General features: G+C 39.9%; 1 long non-coding RNA gene across 11 annotated transcripts in view; it reads left to right on the plus strand.

Moving 5' to 3' along the window:
* LOC308200849 overlaps positions 1–19,251 on the plus strand; it is a 550,918-nt gene that overhangs the window by 431,528 nt on the left and 100,139 nt on the right. For 10 of the 11 annotated variants that reach the window (XR_013955866.1, XR_013955867.1, XR_013955868.1 and 7 more), the window contains 2 exons: positions 4,084–4,137; positions 6,104–6,200. This is a non-coding gene — a long non-coding RNA (uncharacterized lncRNA). Of the gene's footprint in view, positions 1–4,083; positions 4,138–6,103; positions 6,201–6,246; positions 8,424–19,251 lie in introns of those variants that run through there. The other variant, XR_013955876.1, reaches the window with a different exon arrangement.

A 19,251-nucleotide genomic window follows, 5' to 3' on the forward strand; every position in this document is an offset into this window, starting at 1 on the left:
GGCACAAATGTTCCACTTACATTCCCATTGCTGGGAGCTCTGCAAAGAAGCCTCATTACAAGTGTTTGAACAGCCAGATTTGGTGAACTAGGAACTAAAATATCCTTCTCTCTCCTGCTTATGCCTTTATCCCCCACTGCAAACTTTATGTCTTTATGTCTTTTATAGCTGGCCAAAACTAGGCCCTAACTGTTTTACATAAACCAACACATCTATTTGGAGAGAAATTGAACCACTTTTTCTAAAATGACAAATAATAAGTGATGCTTATAATTCCCTTTTCAGTAAGATTTGCATCCCTCCTTGATTATTCATGGCACAAGCCATCTTCTGCTACATGGAACCAATAAAGGACAATGGCAATTAAGGAGGGAGGAAAAAAGTTCAGTCATTATTGAAGCAGGAATTCCACATGGCTTCTCTTCAGGACTTCTGGATCTTACCACTAAGTTTCTAGCAGACAGGGAAAGCCAACTTAATACCTTTCTGCCCTGCCTTATCCATCTGTAAAATAAGGGTGATCAATCTTACGTGCTCGGCAATTTTGTCACATGGTGAAACCAAGTAATATCTGTAAATTGCTTTAAGATGTTGAGATCAAGGGAATGATGGAAGTGCCAAGTGTTGTTGTTGTTATTGTATTAACAATGTTGGCTGTTTTCACTGTTCATATGGTAGCCTGGCTGGAATTGGGCAAGAAGCCCAATAATACCAGCAACCAACAAGAAACTAAAATAAAATGTTTTACTTAATGAGCGCCTCTGTTTAATCAGAAGCCTGTGTAATTATGTCACAGAGGGCTAAGGATCTAATGTTTTCCTAATATATTTGCTTTTAAAGGGACGATTAACCCTGCATATTTCAAGATGATAAGCTGCTTCTTTGTTCAGTTCCAGTTATTTTTTTCTGGATTCCCTGGTGGGTCCAGAGCGAACCTGAGAGTCAGAGGATTTTTCTTAATTGCACAATAGCTACCTTGTATGTCTGATGCTGGAGTATTTTCTAAAGATACAGGTTATTAGTCCTAGGCTGGACAGGTTTGCAAGAGAATTCAAATGCTGAATTTATTCTATTTTCACTCCTCTGAGCCATGGCATACATTACAGTAAGCCCTTGGTATGCCTGCCTTAAAACAGCCAATATTCTCAGAAGGCAGTTTTGCCAGGAAGAAGGAATAAAGCTATACCTTACCTTGAATCAAAGAAAGCCTAAAGATTGTTCCCCATTTACTTCTAAAAAAATGTTTTTATGTGTATGTTTCTATATCTGTGTACATGTCCGTCCAGTTACTACTTTTCAAATGCTTTGAAGAGAATACAGAGCAAAGAAGTTCTTTACCTCCTGGAGACAACTCTCTTAAGAGATATTAAAAATCACTCTATATTGAGATTCCAGGGAAGATATTTATGCTGTAAAATAGGGAGCTGGTTGTCTGTGTCATATATGTGGAGTTGGACTTGATAATCCTTGTAGGTCCCTTCCAACTCATGATATTCTATGACTCTATATGACATTCTCTGGTACATCCCTCTATCAAGAGGTTGGATGAACTACATTATGTTCATACCTCACAGACATTTGATCCTTTCTGTTCTTAAAAATCTCCAGTGCAGAAGATCCCATGGGCCCACCAGGCAACTTACCCCAGCACTTGGCTATTAAGGACATTTTCTAATATCTAATCAGGCTCTTCCATGTCATGTTTTGTTTTGCCACCACAATGATGGAGGACACATTATTGCCTTCCTATTCCTCTAGCAGATAGCCCTATTTATGAACATTATGGGTTTATAGTGAGATGGCATTTACTACAGGGCTGTTGAAACTTAGACAACATATTTTGTGTTTGTGTTTAGGTGTGAGAATCATAAGAATGAGGTTCTGTTTTAATTAGTAAGGTGGTCCTACATATTCCTTCATTTCTGTAAATTGCTTTTAAAGGAAGAAAAAATGATCTCATATTGGAAGAAAGAAGATTTACTTCTTTTTACATCAGCTTTCAGCCACATGGGAATTGGTCAGGAAGGAAAGAGTTAATGATATGATTATCAGGTCAGCAACTTTGAAAGGCGCTTCTACTTTGAAAACCATTTTCTTAATTATTTTAAGTTAACACTTAAATGCATAGAAAAAAATCACATGTAATCTGAAACCCCAGACATGGGGACAGGACTGGATTGAGATAACATTAAAGATTTTATTGCTGTTACATTATAAATTATTTCTATTATGATGGCCCTATGGGTATTACATTCTGTCAGTTCGCTTTCACTGTTACATCACTTAATGTTATTAACACACTTTAGGATATAACATTACAGTTTTATTATGGAAACCTTAAACACTTACATCCAAAGTACTGAATCAAGTTATTATCCTAGCTGACCAGATCTGGTCTATTATCATTTTATCACTCATAAAAATCTGTGATTCGATTTGATTTAACACTTGAGGAAAAATCATGGCTTATATATGCTTAAACCTACTTGCAATATTAATACAAAGCAACACATGGATGACTTCATTTTATTAAAGCTGAGGTAGCCCTGGGAACTGCATTTATGATCTTTATGCCACGTGAGAAATTTGATCTGACCTGTTGCCATTTGTGATTCACTAATAAAGTGATAAAGTTTTCTTATCAGCATATTAGAGAACTGTGAAGATTGTACTCTTCTTACTGCATTCATCGCAGACTCAGAAACCATACCTTGATCATGGAGTGCTAATTGAGGAAAAAGAGACCTCTGTCTTGGTATTTTGTCTACTGTGTAGACTGGAGAAATGTTGCACTTTGAAAGGTGATATGTGCTTTGTAGGGCTTCACTGAGTTGTAATATATATTATATATATGTATATGTATATATATATATATATATATAGGCCCTTGTTTCTGTTTGGAGGAGAAGGACAGTAACTGTAAGGCATTAATTGTAAACACTTATTTTTGCAAAACAACTCTAATGCCTTCTGTATAGGCCAGCAAAGCTCTTTAACACTTGCACAGTGTTTAGAGGCAGGAGAAGTTCATTGAAGACCCTAATTAGCATTACGCAGGCAGCTGATTATTGGTTTTGGTTTGCTGGCTGAGTCCAAATCAGAATACGTTGCTGGGCACTGACTGCAATTTCATATCTTACTTAGGTTACCTGTTTTTGTTTCCTTTGAGAAGGCAGAAGACTGTATGTGAAATTTGAAGTGTCTTTTGGAAACGAAAAATCAAGATGCTTTGAATTTTGAAAATGTCAAAATGAAACATTTCATCTTTTTCACTTTGTGGGGGGGAGGGAGGAGGAAGAGACTATGATGGTGTGGGAAAGCAGTTTTGAGTGCCCTGCAGAGCTTCGAAGGCCTTTCCCAAGAATTCTGCTCCAGCAGCCCATTTCCTACTGAAGTCAGAGGAAGGAGTTTGCTCAGCCCCACATCCAGGAGTTCATCAGTGCGCTGACATTCCCGGGCAGTAGGGTGGACGCGTTGATCCAACCGGTCCCATTCTGGCATGCACACCTAATCTCCCTAGCAACAAAGATGACAGCTTGGTAACAGCAGCTGCTGCTTAATGGAAAGCATTAGAAAAATAGCTCAGTCTACGTCTACGTTCCCTCTCTTCATTTTCATATTTATCACAAAAAGTGTTCTAAGAAAGAAAAAAATCCAGAACTTTAAAAAGCTTGAGGTGTGAGGGTCAGACACACAGCTGTACATATAAAGAGATGAGCGGCAAAAGCTAGGAAAAATGTGAACGTGTAATTCTGACAGAAACTTTCCTTTTTAGCCCCAGCTATATTGATTGTGACTCACTTTAACAAGTGGACCTATGGACATGCTGTAGGAGTGACATGGAGGAGTGGCAACTATTCACTCTTGCATTAAATATTACAGAAGGCGAAATGTGGACTGTTAAGTTCCAAGTCCGCATTTCGGGGTTTTGTTCCTTGTAGTATATCCTTTTTCACATAGGGCTGGGCTCACTGGGAGGGGATTAGTCTCCTAACAAAAACCAATCACTGTCTATGGCACAATCTCCCCCTTTTTTTCTTTTTTAATGAAAGCAAACACCAAAAATTTTCTCCTCTGTTGCAGGCATTCTGAAAAGTCTAGTGAAGCCATAAGACAATTATATGGCAGCTTCCCCAGGTAAGAAACAAATCAGAGTAATGCTACATCACCACGTGAAATACACAAATTAGGTGGAGATGCATTAACTAGTATCATTCATCAGTCTACAGTGATACAATTTATTACATGATAATAATGGCCAGAGCTGTATAAGTAGTAAAGGTAAAATTACATCATAACTTGCATTAGCAGTATGAGATTATATCCTGATTAATGCACAATTAACTTGTCATGTGTACAATGCATGTGTTTGGAGGTGGACAGATGGGTTACACTATGTCTACATATGTAGCATTTATCACTTTTTTCTAACCCAAAATTGGATATAGGGCTACATCTACTAAAATACTTAGCCAACCCACCGGCTTAGTGCAGAGCCACCTAGAGTCTGTATCAGTGAGAATCCCTTGGAGATGAGAACATCTTTAAAACATGCAAGAATCCTCTTCCCCTCTACAGGCTGGGAACCTCATCCACGGCTCCATGCAGATATCTGTGTTGAAAGCAACAACCTTAAATGCTCTTCTGATGGCAGGCACAGACACCTGAACTGAGTTCAGAGTTCATATCACAGCTACATATCCCAAGGGAAAGCCCCCAAGAGCACTAAATGACCACAGATGAGGAATTTTTTGCTCCTTTTTAAATTCTGATTTATCAGGGAAAAATAATTAAGCTAGAGGGAGAGTTATCTGGGAAGCATTTTTACTTTTAATTGCAGTTATGAGTCAGGGTCCCTCAGCTTCACATGGACTCCTCTTTAGCTGCAAAACTGCCTCACTTGTCCGTGTGCTGACATTCAGCTAAAGAAAGGACCTCCAAGTTCTAATCTCTGTTCTGTCACAAACTCGGTCCCTGAGACCATCCTTGAGAACCTCATTTTAATTTCTCTTTCCAGGTTTCTCAGTCTGAAGTGTGGGGGAGAGATAATATGTTGTTATGCTAGCCTACCTCACACTGCATGTGATATTCAATTAGCTGTTTGAAGTTGTAAATTGTTGAGTGATGATAGAGCATAACTTTTCAAAATAATTGGCATCGTATTTTTTGCACACTTTTTAGTACTGAAATCTACCAGAAAGGGTTGTCTGACTTCGATCCTTACTGTGCTTTATTTTCATGTTTGATGGTTCTTCCCATTCCCAATACCAAATGATGGTCAATTTCCAGCACTTCCAATTTATAAGCAAGACCTCGTATAATAATAATAAAAAAAATCTAATCATTGTGTTGTCTTGGCATTTCTTTTCCAGCTGACAACACTGAGTACTTGCTGATTTGAATACCTTTTCAGATACAGGAAACTCAACATTTGAGAACATGAATAGTCCCTGTTTTGCAAATCTTTAGTGTTAAAGGGATAAAGGGAACCCTGTTACATTTGAATTCAACTGTTGGATTTTTTTTAAGTACTTCACATTTAATTCTGCTGAATAGAACATAGTACAGAAGACATACAGTTTAAAATCAGCATGGCTAAAAAACGTCCTGTTGTCAAATTAATATCTGGTAAACATCCTTGTATCAAGCAGTTCCAGGACAGATAGTCTATTTCATGTGTGACATTTTTGATTCTGTGATGATCAGATAAGCTCATTTTAGATTATATTTCTCCACTCTAGAGTAGACATTTGACTCTGTCCTGTACAGGGAGTCTCTTTTTGTCATTAGGAAATCACTTTATTATGCTTTGATCTTCATCTTCATTATATCCTGAGAGATACAGTCAGCAGATGATGCTACAGAAAGCTAGCCAAGACTTCATTTACACAAACAAATATCAGAAGTGACATCAGAATTAGAGATTTAGGTTCTGATATAATAAAACTCACGTAAGTTATTACATTAGCATTAAGCCTGTATTTGAGTGCATGTTAAACCTTAGACTAGTGTAGGAGAGACAAGAATCTGGTCTGCTGTCTTGGAAATGTAACTAAGAACTCATGTATTATTAAAAATAAAATCATTCTCTATCTTTTTTCAGGAGTAGTTTGTGTGCCTGTTGAAGTACTTCAAGATGACAGATGAGAGACTTCCAATTGCACCAGCTGAAATAACTGACTTGTTCTTCACTTGCAAGAGTGAGTTTAAGATTCAATGATATATTAAAGCTTACATAGGCTGTAGGCAAAGGTAGGAGGAAACAGGTAATTTCCTTTGTTGGTTATCTCACTATTAAAAAGAATTGTCAAGTCTCAAAATGTAAGTAGTATAAACTTGGGACATGTTGAGAATTCAAGTAAAATACTTTGGGTTGAAGTAGTTAATTGGCAAGTCTGAAGCATTTCAGCAAATCAAAAAAATGTAATTGCATTTAAGCCAGACATCCACTTCAAAAAAAAAGAAGTTGAAAAATTCCCTAAATTAAAAACCTCCAATCATGCCATTCTTTAGAAAATGTTTTCATGAAAAAAAAAAAAAATCCAACATAATTGGCATTGCCAAATCCCCATTCTTCCTGAAAAAAAAAAATAAAAATAAGTAAAGTTTTGTGCAGAACTTTGTCCAAGCACACACTTAATTTTAGCTGTTTTTCCAAATACATCACAGCTCACAGAGAACCAGCATAATCGCTGGTTCACACCTGTACTACTTCCCAAATTACCCACTCCAGGGCTGGAGCCTTCCCAGTAGATAAGCAGGTAACATCTCAATACCTGGTTTGCCCTCTGCACGGTTGCCTACCAAATAAGTGAGGGGAAGGCATGCCGTACAGTGCCATGCTCCAGCTCCACTGTCTGTGAGGGTAAGATGCTTACTACTTAATTTTGCCTTTTGGAATTCCCTCTCAGTCCCAGTTATTGACGTCTGGGCAGGAAGACTGTGAGAGCTTAAGGGATCTGATGTCTATGACTGAGAGAGTTAATACGCTGCGTCAGAAAACTGCTAACAGGAGCCAGGTAGCAGCCTGCCTGTTAGCATTACAGAGCAAGAAACTGAAGAGTTTTGGGGTGCATCCTTCAAGCGCCAGGAGCTACTTTGCAATATTTTCAAGCTGAGAGCATACAAGGCAAATGCAAAGGATTACTCCCCCTCCCCTTCCAGTCCCCATCAGTCCCCAGCCCAGCCTGTAATTTGGCAAGATGAATGAAGTGTTTTCGGAGTGTCATCACTTCTGCCTCTGGCAGATTTGCTTCCCCAGTCTGCCTTTCGCCTTTTGGACCTGTCACTCAGCCCTTTGGCAGAGGGGAGGAGGGGGAGGGAGGAGGAAATCATCTCTTTGCTAATCACCTATCACAGGCAATGAAATCCCACAGGCTCCGTGCCAGCTAGGTACATTTCAAAGGGAAATGGAGGGGGGCAAAGTGTCACTCAAGGCAGATATTTATGAAAGATGACAGTTTGCAAATATCTCAATCTTGGACAAGGCTGCTCCAGTGACACAGAGGAGTGTTGCAAAATTGGAAGAGTCAGCAGCCAACATTTATTTCATCAGGACCTGTCCAATCTTCAGTGATCGCTTGACAGTCTGGGGATTGCTGGCACAAGCCAGCCTCTTTCTATTGGTTGCTTTCATTTAGTTTGCATGGATCAGTCTAAAGAGTTGTAATAAATATGTAAAGAAAGATAAAACGAGTAGTTTTGCGGAGCTGCATCCTCAATGGGAGAATCAGCCCAAAGCTGTGCTACCCTTTTTAGCTATGCCAAATAGGAACAGTAGTAATTACATTTCTATTGATCGTTAGTGCGTGGGAACAATGAGATATAGGCCCTATCTCGCTCATGGAGGCCCCTTGCAACTTTTCTGCCCCTCCCACCGCCACCAGCAGCTGCAACAGCAGCGCCAGCTTCTGTGAGGGACTTTTCTCCTGTCCCCCAGCTATCCCTGTACATTAGAGACACCCTCCAGCACTGGGGGGCTGCAGCTAAAATTTGCCGTTTCCACAGGGGTCAATTAAATGTTTTTGAATCTTGTTTCCCTGCCGTTTGATCTGAGGGGGCTGCTGGGCCATGCACTGCCTCCCTCTCCCACTCTCAGAGCACTGAAGTAACGCCGCCATGGCGGGTGAAGCTCTGCAGCAGCTGCTCGGGCTCAGTGGCTCAGCCAATCAGAGGGCTGCCATGCCATCACGTGACCAGCCTGACTGAGTATTATCCCTGCAGCACATGGCCATCTCTTGGTGGTGCTGGTGGCCATTTTGTGCCATGATGGTTGGCAGGGGTGGGGTAACGAGCGTAGTTGTGTGGCTCCTGGGCGTTGCCCAGATTTTAGCTACAGGTGTGTATGCAGAGCCAGGGAATCCATTCTTCGCCAGTGAGAGTTTGCAAAGCCCTGGGAAGCAGCAAATCAGAAGAAAAAGCAGGTAGGGGGTGAAGAAATGGTGATAAGGGAGGGGAATGAACATGGAGCTGTGGTCCTGTGCAGGGAAATGGCATCAGAGATGGGTGGTGGGGTGAGAGTGATCCTGTAAGGTTGTGAGAGCCCCCTCAGCTGAGGAAAAGCACATCCTGGTGAGGAGGTGCTGTTGCCATCAGCACTTCAGCAAGGAAGTGTTTTTATGGGGGCTGCTTTTAGCACTGGCTTTCTGCCTTGTTCTATAGGATCTGTAGCTTAATGCTTTGAGGATTGGTATTTCTCATCATAGCATACATGTTTCTGCCTCTTAATGTGCCTGTCATTTCATTTGCTCCTGTTGTAAGCTAATTTGGAGGACAATAACACGACAATACCTTCTCCTACTGGAACAATAGCCCAATAGATTAAATTACTCTACAGTCTTTGAAATGCTGTGTTAGAAAGGTCTAAAGTAAACGCAGTTATTGACAGCAGCAGAGGAACAAATGCAGCTAGTTCACACAAAAACTGGAATTTCCAAGTGAAGACATTTTGTTTCCTACAGTTAACAATGAATTGTAGATTATAGTTGAAATAATCCTGTCTCAATATTCACTGTTTTCATAGTCAAATGTAAGAAGATGCTAATTCAGCTACTTGCTATGTGGTGCTTTCTTGCATCTTGTGTAGTAAGTGTGTGTGTGTGAGTGACTCATGGAGAGTAACGTGGATGGAGGTGGATTTTGTTAGCAGAATGCAAAATTGTCCTTCTGTGTTAGGGTTTTAGCAATTCAATTGAAATGGGTCATGAATTCAATTAAAGGCCTTGTTCTTCCTTTCTTTATGCCTTGCATATCTCAGAGTTTTGCATAATTTAAACTACACTCCAGCATAGAACAGCACCCTTATTTCAGTCATCAAAAAATAAGTGTTTTCTTTTTATGATCTCTAGGGTTCTGTCAAGTTGCATATGGGTGATGACTGGTAAGATGATACAGAGCTCCTGAGGAGCGAAACTACCATTGTTTTGAGTCCAGTCATCACTGCTAGTGTATTTGAAGACAGCAGATAACTTCACAGCTCTATTAGGATGTTGGTAGAGCTGTATTCTCCAAAAGTAGTCAGGAAAGGAAAAGAAATGTGCCAAGGTCTGCCTATTCAAAGCCCAGCAGTGTGAAGTGAGACTGTTCACCAGAGGTTCTTAAAAGTGTGACTTGGTTTTTACTCAGTTCAGTGGTGTTTACAGGTGTGCTGAAGCCAGCCACTTGTGTAGGCCCTAATGTTAGTGTCATGCTAGCCAGAATGGTAAAAGTTGCAGTTGTCTTCATTGTCTGCTGTGCTAGCCTGTTCAAAGCGGGTGTGAAGTATCCTCCTCTGCAAGTTTCTCCCTTGGCTTTTCTGCCAGCAGCCCACAGAAAAGCTGATGAGCTGAGTGGGTGGGTTAGCTGAGGGAGAGGTTTGCACCTTCCTTTCCCTCTATTACAAATACCTTTGCCAAAACAAATTATTCTTACCCAAGGATTCCTGGGTAAGTCTTGCATCACTGGGGGAAAAAATGAAGTGCTTAAAAGACTAGTTAATCACTGCATACTCTGTAAGGAGCAGAAGGCCATTCCAAAGTAATTGGAGTTATCTTCATTATTCTTACTTTCCATTACATTTCAAAATCAAATAACAAGTTGCCTTTCAGAGAGTTTCATGATCTAAATCCCAGTTCTATAATTTTTACTTACTGCTTACTTAGACAGAACTTCTGCTTGATTTTAATGGCCTCAGCTTCTGGAAGAAACTTAACTGAAAAAAGAAACTAAAAGTCTTGGTCTTTGAAATAGCAGAATCCCAAGCTGTCCACACAAATGCGCATGTAGATGTTGCAAGTCACCTGTCCTGTTATTTAATTCTATATTCAAATAAGTGCTTTTCAGGTGCCATCTTGACACCAATTAAACACACAGCTGTGCATCTGTTCATGTATAGAACTAGATTACTAATGTGTTGTAACGCAGGCCATCAATGTTACTGCAGAGTAAGCAAAATGATTCTTAATAATTATTAAACAGTTAATGAAGGAAATTAGTGATGGTATCTAAACTATCCGAAGCAGGTGCAGAGTCTAGTTTACTGTCATGGAGGTAGTTGGCTGTGTAGTTTGAGGGCTAGTGGTCCAATGTTATCATACGTTGAAGTGTCCAAGGAAAATGTCCTTCAAGGTTCTTGGATCCTAGGTGCAATGTAAGACTGTGGTTATCTCTTGGTAAGGAGAGCAGGCCTGTGAGAGTTATGGAGACAGCTCTATTATGAGGTTTCCAGTTACTTTTCAAAAGATATTTTTCTGATATGTCTGTACATAGATTTGTGTGCATATATTCTTATGTGTATTCTTACATTATAAGAACATATTCATATGTGTATTCTTGGCAAGGTAGACACCAGGTAGCAAGAAGATGCTTCTGTCTCATATCAACGCAATTCCATCTCTTCAGAAGGCCTAAAAGTGATCCAGTTTGTAGGAAGCTGTGTGCCTGTGTGCATCTCAGAACCTCTTTCTTCGTACTCTATATTAGTACCTTAGTCTTTTGAAATGTCTTCTCTCTTGCAGGAAGGAAAGGAACTTAAAATAATAAAAATAATTCAATGTTATTCAATGGAATTCATCCCACAGGACAGGAATTCCCATACAGGTCAGGAAAAAATACTGTCTCCTTTTCTGACTATCACTTTTCATACGGTAAATCCCTCAGAGTCTTTATTGTGGAATGAATAATAGATTAATCATTCCTCTGTGTGCAGTGCCGGGGCTCTCTAATGTCACTGATTATTCTATATTGAATAAATAGTGTTGCTAGGTTGATATGTTTAAGGCAAATGAGATACTTATTGGTATCCAAGAAGCCAGTTAACAAGATCCATTTTCCTCCATTGACTTCTACTCATGTATTAATGAGGTTCAAAAATGTCTTTTCTGTGTGTATCAGATAAACGTGCCTTTGTTATTCCCAAGAAGCACACAAATATTTGCTCCATTTATGTTTGTATTAATGTGTCACTGAAGCTAAATCTTCAGAAAGGGAATAAATACCATATCCATTAAGCCACTTAAGGGGTGAGTTCTGCAAAACTATGCTGCAGTTGTTGCCATGGCAAATATCCATATTTAGGGAATTGTGTGGCATCAAATCTAGCATAAAGGACCAGAAGAAGGAAATGGACTTCTCCTCTGACAGCTAACACCTACCTGTATGTATTTAAAAAGTTTTAATGGGCACTGTAGCGAATGGTAATTCAAGAGTGCAACGTGAGAAAGTGCAGTACAATGCAGGGAGCACACCAAGGGAAAGAAGAGAACAATGAAAGACAAAAAGACTGAACAGAGCTCAGTAGTGTTGGGCATTGGTGTGTGCTGTTTTTCCCCACTAAAAACAAGTAAATATATTCCTAGAAATTGAGTCTTGTACTGTTTTTGTTAGGCTAGTTCTTTTCCTTTGTCACAAATTAGTCTGCAATAAACAAACGTGTTTTCTTTTTATTGACATATGTATTGCTTTCCTTTCCTTGACTTCTCATGTAATGTCTGTGGGTGCTTGGAAAGCTCTTAGTCTTAAGAGCTGGCAGATCTTAGAACCAGTAATCCCTAAGTGGTGAAGTAGATTTACCTTCTCTTGAATCACAGATAGGATTGTGATCTTTTATGTTTTTAGTGATTTATTGTTTTACCTGCTTAACACAGTTTTAAATGTAGTGACGCAAACACCAGCTGACTGTCAAGTAGAAGACAGGAGAATTGTTTCTATGTTCAAATAAGAAAAAAAACCTGACTGAGAAAGCTCAGAGGCTTGCTTTGGTGTCATAGAAGAGCCAGACTAAAATGACCCAGTCTTTGTTGGTTTGTAACTGGCAAATATCTCTAAATCAACTTAAATCTGTTTTCCTTCTATAGAGATACTATAGAGCATGAGTAGAGTAACTAAGAAATGATTTAGGATTGTTTCTGCCCTACAGCATTTTACAACACTATAAATAGAAAATAGTGGAAATGATTTCTAAGTTGGTGTCTCTAAGTTTTGGTTTTACTTGAACACTTTGTGTGGTTGGATGAACTAAATGAAAGAAAACCAATAAACATGCTTTAAAAATACCCTAACAAGGTTTAATAAAAAAAAAATCCTGGCTGACTTCATGCCTGTTTTGAAATGTGGACATCCTGAGGTTGAATGGAGAATGAATTACACAAGGATGCTGAGATGGGGAGGAGAGATTAATGTATAGGAAAGCCAAGAAATTTACTCCTTTTCTTCACCTGCCTGGAGCAAATTTCCTGGAAACATCTGCAAATGCTGTCTAAGGGGAAAGCAGACTTGGGCCCATACTGTGCAGGAAGTCCCAACCTTTGTCTGCAGCACTGGATACAATAATATCAGGATGGCGGCAGAACGGAGGGTATCTCCATGTATAAATCCAGATCCCTTTTTTTTCTTTTTCTGATGAAGGGAAAAGGGGAGACCGGGGACCAGGTTGAAGAACACCTGGGAGCCATATGGAATTTACTGATATTTTAATTAAAATGTTGTAGCTCAGTTTCAAACATTGCAATAACTTTATACAGAGTAAAACTTTACTGGATTCATTGCAGTAAAGCCCCCGAATATTCGCACGTTGCCTACAAATGGCAATTGTCTTCTAATGCAAGCTGTAAGAATTTCTGTTTCTCTGTGGCCCTGATCCAAATCCACAAAGTCAGCAGGGGGGCCTCTGGCCTCCAGATCAGGTCTGTAGCCTGGTTGATATCTCAGACCTTCTTGAGTGTTTTGAAAGTGCATGGGGCCCAAAATATGATTCTTTCTCCAGACATTGGAATGCTAGCAAAGAGTAGAGGTCAGACTCCTCCAACTGATATTTTGTTTACCATTCATATTCAAGAAGGGGGTTGATTTCCAGGTACAGTTTGGTCATAACCAGACTCTTACGTAGACCTATTTGGGGAAATTCCAGATGGTGGAAGTATCATGAGAAGAGTGTTACCTTCAACATGCACAAAAGTCTGGTAAAATATCAGTACATAGGGAGTCATTCTCAGTCTGGAGTCAGACTCCTGCCAGTGGTAATCAGCTTCAGCTCATTGGTTTTTCAAGCTAAGGCTGAATTTTGAACCAGAGGTTTTCCAGAAGCAGAGCAGACACCCAAGCTTCTCCTGTGTTTGCTTCTTAAGTGTTATGTTTCTTGGGTTGTCAGAAGAGGGATCCTGTGTTGTGCTGCGTATCACTGATTCGAAGCGATCTTTTCAATCACTATTATAAAGACAGAACAGGATTTAGATATGTGCTAAAATAAGGTTTTAATCTGCATTCCAAACTGATACTTCTGTGGCATGAAAATTTTAGAAATAGTGATTTTCACTCTTCATCTAATGTTTTGTCAGAAATAGGGGGAAGAAAAAAGCAAGAAAGACACATCCTCTCTTCTTTGATTTTTATATCAGGCAGTTGGAAGTAACCAATGTCTTGTAATAAAGTTAGTTTTAATGAGGTTATTTTAGCTCAGTTTCTCATCCAGCTCTGAAAATAACTGAGAACACAAACTATATTTGCGTCTGTGTTTTTTTGTGATAGTTTCTTGTTCCACAGTCTAGGGTTTTCAAAATACACCAACCAAGGTCTTGCAAGATGCTGATTTGGGGACTTCTCACAGTTGGTTTAAACTGGGATTCCAAATACAAACTTCAAGATTTCTGATCCTCTGAAGCTTATGAGCCAATGCTATGACCTGTTGAACCAAATGCACAGTCTGTATCTTTCAAATAAACTGTCTCAGTCAGGGACCAGACCTTAGACCTGAACCTTCCATAACTTTTAGAAAGTTTGAAACCATGTATTACGCGAGCCTGTTTCAAGTTACAGCGCAGTATCTAGATCATAAATACAGCAATGCAGTCCCAGAATAACATGGTGTATTTTCTGTGATGGTTGACAGTCTTGCAGATATTTAAAAGAAATCAGTACCTAATGAAAACCAAGTCTATAGAATGCTCCATCTCATTTCTCCTATCCTAAAAGGCATACATTTCACAGAGGTATGGAGGGATATAAAAGGATAATTATAAAAAAAAAAAAAAAAGCTAAAAGTGATTGTGGTATTCATTGCAGGGCACAGAGAGGGGAGAAAACTCCTGGGTCTTTGATTTTTTTTATCTGTATGCAATTACATAAGTCTACTTCAAAGAAAAGCAGGGTATGAAACAGTAGTTTGAGATTTTGTGATGGAGATCAGCAAATCAATAGTTAGAAGGATGCTCACGGAAAGGTTATTCTGTAGATGAAGAGGTTATTGCTTATTTTGTTACAAATTTCTTGTACACCTAGGGCAGGAAAGCAAAGGTATGTTATATCCCTGATTTGATTCCTCAGAAGTGTATAGGATAAATTACATCTAATGACTGGCTTTGAAGAATAAAATAAAAAAGCCTGACTGTTACCAATGTCTTTGAAATACTTTGAGAGTTTGTCTGTGAGACTTAACTTCCAAGTAGTCCATTGGAGTCGGTCCGAGTGGCACAGATGAGCGTAAGGGGAGGGCAAGGCTGACTAATTGAAAACTGGGAGCACTTTGCAAACTCTATTACATGAAACGTGAGAAGTGTAACACGGCAGAAACAAGGCAACGGCTGGTGTAAGCAGTTAATTGTGTTGTACAGTGGCGTGTTAGGCCAGCACACTTTGTTAGCATCTGATATACTGCCATTTCCATCCTCCTCCTTCCCTTGAAGACTTGGGTTACAGAGATGACCATTTGGGTGAGAGTGTCCCCAGGGGAGCCAGCTTGCATTAACCCGAACATTTCCTCTGTTTGATGTGCCTTTATCATACTGCAGCAGCTCGGTGGCTCCAGTTATTTTTTTTTTACTAATGCACAGCAGTGATTTGTTAGAAGAGAATTTATTTAATTCAGGATGAATATAGGCTTTTACGTTAAAAGCCCCAGCTAGTCTTTACCTGTAAATGAGGGAGGCTTATTTGTCTGCTAACATCAGTGTCAGCTGGGGGCCAGAAGTGCTGTTTTCCGTAAATATCTTTTAGAGTTCACTTATTATTCAGGGGAAAAGGGGAACAGGAGAGCAGGTTTCTTCAAAAACTTACTAAAACAATCAGGTAATGATTATCCAGCGCTGTAGGCTGCATTAATGCTGCTGTTACTGTTTCGGCAATACCTGTAATTGCATACAAAACCCACTATTGATGCAGTCAGCTCTGTCTGTATGCATCTCTGCCGTTGTGTCAAATGAGACTGATCTCTGAAGTTCAGGAAATACCACCATTTAGTCTAATGTAGCCCAAAACTTTCCTCGGTTTCATGCTTGTGTTCCCACTTTGAAAAAAGTTGGTATTGTTTGGGGTAGGGGGGTCCTTCTGATTTTATGAATTACAAAACCCCAGCTACAAGATCTAACTGAAACTTTGCAGGTTTTGAGAACTGCACGTAAGTCCCTAATTATCCTCATTTCTCTTACCCAACATTTCACAAAGGGCCAGGAAAACTAGTATGTCTGTTTACGGTGTAGGCATTAATAATTAAGCATCCAGATTATTTTGATATTTGGGAAGCATGTTCCAAAACAACCTTGCTTCATGTTTAGGAACTAGAAATGTAGTAGATTTCTTTTTTGGGGTTGGCAAGTAGAGAAGTGTATGTGAATTTTTCTGTGTGGATGCAATGGATAATTTGAGGCTCTCATTGATTTATTATATTCAAAATCAAAGTATTCTTTGTAGGGCAGGTGATGTGGCTTCCAAGCCCAATAGTTCCTTCAAGGCCCCTAGGAATAATTTGAATCGGGGCCAGGCATTGCAATCCTTAGCCCAGAATGGGGAGCGAGCGTTCTAATTGTGGCCTTGCAGATGCTAGCATGACTATGCTATCACTGTGGATCTGCACTTAAGCCAATTTAACTACGCTATACTTCTTGTGCTCCTTTACGGGATGCTGTCTGTAGTCACAGCTGACTGCCTGTGTAAGTGTAACAGTAAACCCAGGTCAAGGCACAACAGCCCTGCTCCAGGAGAAATGCAAATAATTGAATAACTGAGTACTGATGGATTCATTGTTCTGTGCTAATGTGCCTATGCTCTTGGTCTCATAATTCAGGCAGAACAAGTGTATTGCCTGAGTTTTCAGTTGTGATGTGGGCTTTTGACAGTCGTTACAGACGTGGCAAAGCCACAGCCCATGTCCCATCCCTACCTGTGCTCAACAAGCTCATTTCCTTAAAGGTCATTGGACAAAAGGTTTGCTCTAGCTCACAAAAATGCATTAGTCAAAAGCCCCCAGCCACAAGCCATTTTCATGCCTGTATTGGAAACCACCTGATTCCCAAGAGTAGGCAGTCATCTCAGGAGGCTTTGCAGAATCTGGGAGAATGAAGACAAGTGTCTTTCGCTGCCTCTTTTATTTTCAGGATGCGTAGGACTCTTAAGGGCAGAAACAGTGAAGACAGAAAAGCTTCTACTCACCAGAAAGCTCGCTATTCCCCCTTTCTAACTTCTGTCCCTTCAAAAATCAGCCCTATACAAACCACTTTGATGCAGCTGTAGGACATGCAATCGAAACTGGGAAGGACTGTTCATGTGCATTGGCTGGATAAGAGCACTAACAAGTTGAAGCCTATGTAATGTGCAGACAAACAGCTGCTTCTGGTTCAGCTCAAACTACCTGTGGGAAGGTTGGGGAAGAGGGAGCAGGCTTTTCATTAATGCCTCTGTTTGGTTTTCCCAACTGCATAATCAGAAAAAAACCTCATATGATGAAATAATGAAGTGCTTTTTTTGACAGGTGGGCAGTGCAGTGTTATATTACTTGGTGGTACTTTGCATGCAAGAACAGATTGCCCAGACTTCAGAAACTTCTGCCTACCTGTTGGCTTCTTCCAACAGAGCACAGCTCTCAGCCAGCCTGCAAGGAGCTGAGGCCTTGTCTAAGAGGAAGGTGCACACACAGTACTGATTCGCCACAAAATGCGTATGGAAAAAAAACTGTTCACTGAGGTATAAAAGCTGCAGGGTCTGCCTCTACTTCCTGCCTGTGGATCAAACTCATATTTAGGAGCAATACAATGCTTCCTGCCACGTGGCCATCTCAGCTGGTCATGGTTGCAAATGATACACAGTGCAACGATGAGGACTAAAACTAGCCCCAGCAAGGTTCCGATGAAGACTAAAGTATATGCTCTCCCTATGTGGTTTTTCAAAAATGAATTATGCTATTAAGTGCCAAGAAGAAAATTAGCTATGAGCTTTTAAATTTAAAATGTTCCCCTTTTTAATTGTAAAACAGTGGCACTTAACTGCTATTGATCCAATGGAGACACATTAGGGAACAGGGTCACCATAACTGTTAATATTCACTGCTTAGTGAAAGAGCATCAAAGGACATTTTAATGTCACAGACTTTCTCGGGGAGTTTTTAAAGAAAGCTTAAATCGGCCAGCCTATGAATGAAAAGGACATGAGGTAGACAAATGTAGAAACAAATGTGATAGCAATTCTCTGCTAATCAAATCATAACTCAGAATTGATTTTTAGGCAAAAGTTTGTCATATAGATTTCCAAGGCATACCGACATTTACAAATCTACACTATGTATTTGTAGACTGGGACTTCATAAAAATGGTCGTCTGGGAGGGGAGGTTTACTTACTGCTCATGCACCAGCTCGTAGCAAGCTCCCTGTGGGCACTGTCTGGGCCGTTCTTACTGCATGACCTGGAAGGTACAATTAAACAGGGAACTCCCTTTTTCAAGGGCTTACAATTTTTTTAGCTGATGCTACAATAGAAAAGCCTACTCTGAAAATCCGTCTTGGCATGACCACCCAAAAAGTGAATTCTCGTTTCATGGTATCTGACTGGAAGTGCTGTGAGTTTGGCGTGCCATGCATCATTAGCTGTAGTGGTGGCAACATAACCTGTCTCTGGATGCTGATGGAACACTTTCAGCAGTTGTTTTTTGCAAATGCAAGGTTTTGTTTAAGTTGTAAAGTTTTTGAACTTGAACTCTTTAAGGTATGAACTAAAGTGATACTAGCAATGCTAACTCTAGTATCTTAAGTGAATACCCAACGGTATCCTAGCTGGATTTCAGGTAGTATTCCAGAAATGGTTTTGGTAATCTCTTATTTCAAGTACTCTGAGGCAGCCCTTTGAGCAATTCCCTGTAAAATCAGTTACTCACGATAGTTTAGTTCTACTTTTAAATTATCTTTTTAGTTTCTTCATCCAGTTTTTTATAAGAAAAAAAATGTGGGGGCTGAGGGGTGGAGTTGCAAGTATTTATTATATCTTTTGAAGAGGGTGTGCTACCCATTCTGAATGGGAAAAGTGGTAACTGCAGTGGTTACCATGCAGCATCTCTTTGGATTGCAAACTCCTCAGAGCACAGTGTGGTGTCACCATGTGTTCTTTACAGTCCCTTGCACAGCGTACTGGCCTTTCTAACATAGGGTTAAATTTATCAATCTCCTTTTGTATAAAGGGAGAGAAAAATCACGTAAAGAATAATTTGCCCCTACTTAGAAGTTGCTGCCTCAAATACTAAACTGAATGGGAAACTTTCCTAAATGCAACAACTGACTCAGAGCTGAAAAGGATTTAATATGATTAGGGAGGTTTCCTCAATTTAAAATAAAATAAAGCAAGGGTAATTGCCATGCGAGAGAAATGGCTTCTTTCCATTTGGGGGCACCTCGGAGAAATCTTCTATCCACAAAGACTTTATGTGAAAAGTTTGAATGAGGGGATGCTTTTATCCTATAGGATGGAATTTGATAACTAGGCTCCGTACCTCTTTCACGTGTGGGTGATTAGGGCTCTTT

Source organism: Anser brachyrhynchus (assembly GCF_964034855.1).
Source record: "Anser brachyrhynchus genome assembly, chromosome: 11".
In the NCBI taxonomy this organism is placed as follows: Eukaryota; Metazoa; Chordata; class Aves; order Anseriformes; family Anatidae; genus Anser; species Anser brachyrhynchus.